The sequence below is a fragment of the Eumetopias jubatus genome, unplaced genomic scaffold (assembly GCF_037043125.1).
Source record: "Eumetopias jubatus isolate StellerSeaLion01/CBP00866 unplaced genomic scaffold, mEumJub1_p1.0 scaffold_5, whole genome shotgun sequence".
Taxonomy (NCBI): domain Eukaryota; kingdom Metazoa; phylum Chordata; class Mammalia; order Carnivora; family Otariidae; genus Eumetopias; species Eumetopias jubatus.
The window spans coordinates 135279126-135282387 of NW_028274811.1; positions in this window are offsets into that span (position 1 = coordinate 135279126).

Here is a 3262-nt window from a genome sequence, read left to right on the forward strand (position 1 = left end):
ATAATTTTCTCTTGGGTTTGATTCTGGTTTGTTATCAGGCTTTTCTTTTTTTTCTTTTGCCAAACTGTGTTTTAAAACTGACAGAACCTCTAGAGGATAAAATCTTGAGAAAGTTAAGGTCCCCTCCTCCTTGCTAGCAATGTGAGTACTAGCAATTTACTCTAATTACGCAGAGGGTTAATTTTAGGGATATGTAAGGGTGGTCTTTTTCAGTTCTGCCTTCATCACATGATGTGATACTTTGGGATTAATGGGTGAAATTCTGAGTGGTTTTACCAGAGCCAGTGTTTCTAAGTTCAGGTTAAAATGATGTTCATTCTTGCCAGCATCTTGAAGTTGCTGAGGCCACTGCATAACTCTTTAACTTTCCAGAGGTTGCTTTCTGCTGGATTTCTTCATGTCTTATCCTCTGTAGGCAGAGTTTAGGATTTGGCAAATGACTCCTGTTAAGAGACCATACAGATTCTTTTGCTGACTTCTCTGAAGTTCCCTTCATTCCAATGTTTTCTCTTGAGGTACAGGCACTCGGACAGATCTAAATCTCTTTCATCCTCCAGTGGCGCTGTTGCTTTCTGCTAGGACTTCAGTCTTTTTGTCCTGGTGTCCTCCGCGTGCTGGCTTCCCCTTCTCCTAAGGAGTAAGTACCTTGCCTCGTCAGTTTCTAAAGTCTTTGCCCAGCATCCTATGCCCACCCATCATCTTCAAAAGCTGCTTTCAGTGAGTGAATTAGTATAATTCATAGAACCCTCACTGTTTTAGCCATTACCAAAATTCTTTCTGTTAACATTTTTAACATAATTACTCTAAGTCTCGGGACTGTTCTATTTCTTTTCTAGTTATTGCACCTTAAATTGCCCAACTCATTTCTTTATTGACACTCTCATACCAGTATGGTTTCGGTTTTTCTTTTTCGGGGGGGGTGGAGGGGGCAGTTATAAGAGCTAATTTTCAATAGAATTTGTTTCCTGAAAATATGCACATCTCTCCTGGAAGTTGCCTCTAGCAAAATCCCCACTTTAAATGTCTGATTCAATTATTATATGAGTGTATTTGCTGACTGTTCAAAGACATACATAGTGCATATTGGGATCCAATTCCCATGCTTTGCAAGGCACAGGTTTTCCAGAAATTTCTGCCCCCCTGACACTATTTTTGGTCAGATCAGAAACAATAAATTTCCTATCTGCTTCTGATACCCATAGGCTATTTTGGAATCAATGCCTACTTCCCAACCTTCCTTTAAGTTTCCTTTCTGTTCCAGACAACTAGAAATTTTCCTCTTGGTTATAGATTCACTAATATGTGGAAACAGTATACTTTTATATTTCATTTGGTCAATTTATTATTGTAAAACAGTATTAAGTTGGAATACTATATATGTTTAATAAACTAGATTAACTAGAAGCCCCTATAAGAAATCTGATTTAAGTGCCAACTTCTATGTTTCTTTATAAAGGATTGGCATACAAAATTAAAGTAGTTATCTATTCCCTGTCATTCTCAAAATATATATTTAGAAACAGAGATTTATTAATGCAATTTTTACTCTAATACTTAACATATAAAGCCAAAGACTCACTGTTGCTTATTATTATAATTGTCTTGAAAGGTGAGAAGAATTGGTAAATTTATCTTGAGTAACATCAATGGTATTTTGTTCTTGGAATTCCTTGAAGTTCTGCATCGAATGTTTTGAGAGACAGATTATTATTATTTTTCCATCAACAAACGTTTGTTATTTCCTAGCTCCGTGCTTATAATATACCAGTTTTAAAAAAAGAAATATGATTCTACATATAAAGATTATATTAAACTGAGAAAAACAGAAAGTAGTGAAGAAAATAAACATATACATATACAGTGTAAAATTACATTAAAATGAGACTCTCAGTTTTGGTTAAGAAATACATGTTTAGTAGCTAAGTAAGAGTAAGGGCACCTAGTCAGAGCATGCTGAAAAGATAGTAAGAACCAGTGTAAAATTCAAACTGATAAATTAGAATCCTCCCTTGTATTTTTGTATGTCAGAACTCATGAGGGGAGGGAGCTTCCTTTTATAATGGGATGAAAGATTATTGGCAATAGGAAAGACTGGGAATAACACAGAGACAGAAATGGAGACAGGAACAGAAGGTGGTAGCTGATGATTTTGCATCTCTGAATAAAATAGGCTTTGTAGAAAATTCCAACCATTGACTTTTTTAACCACGTATTAAAATTTTATTTATATTAAAATATAAGATCAAATGGTTTGATTTTTTAATTAATAAACTTAATGTTGGAGCAGTTTTAGGTTTACGGGAAAAACTGAGATAATAGTATAGATAATCCCCAATTTCCCTTTCAGCACCAACTCCCTCAATTCCCTCTATTTTTAACATCTTGCGTTAGTATATTACATTAGTTACAATTTTATTTTATTTTAATGAATGCTGTGGTTTCTCTTTGTAGTGCTGTGAAATTTGTTAAATTTTCTTTTTTAAACCAGGAAATGATTTTATATATCCATAATAGATAACACTGTAGTGTACACTGTATTTTTATCATTAGATTTAGGGCAAATCTCTGATTGCAGGAGAGATTCTGCAATATAAGGATAGCTTTTATTAAGGGACTACCTTCTGTTGGTAAGTGCAAAAGTTTTTCATTATGCAACTTAAGGATTATTAGGTCAGTTTTTAATTTAACCAAAAAAAAAGGTCTGTGCATTTACATTTTTTTTAAGACTGGTTTTTTAAGACCAGTTTTGGGTTTACAACAAAATTGAGAGGAAGGTACAGAGATTTCCCATACCATATACCCGCTGCCCCCACACATGCATAGCTTCCCCCATTATCAGCATTACTCAGAATATTTTATCTTTTTTTTAACCAAGGATGAACCCACATTGACACATAATCACCCCAAATCCATAGTTTACTTTATGGATCATTATCGATATTATATATTCTATGGGTTTGGATAAATATATGACATAGTTCCATTATTATACTATTATACAAAGTACTTTCACCGCCCTAAAAATCTTATGTGCTCCAACTTTCATCTTCCCAAGCCGAGTACCTGGCTACTACTGAATTTCTTACCCTCTCCATAGTTTTGTCTTTTCTAAAATGCCATATGGCTGTGATTTTACAATATGTAGTCTTTTCAGATTGGCTTCTATCACTCAATAATTTGCATTTAAGTTTCCTCCATGTCTTTTCATGGCTTGATAACTTATTTATTATTAGCCCCAAATAAAATTCCATTGTCTGAATGT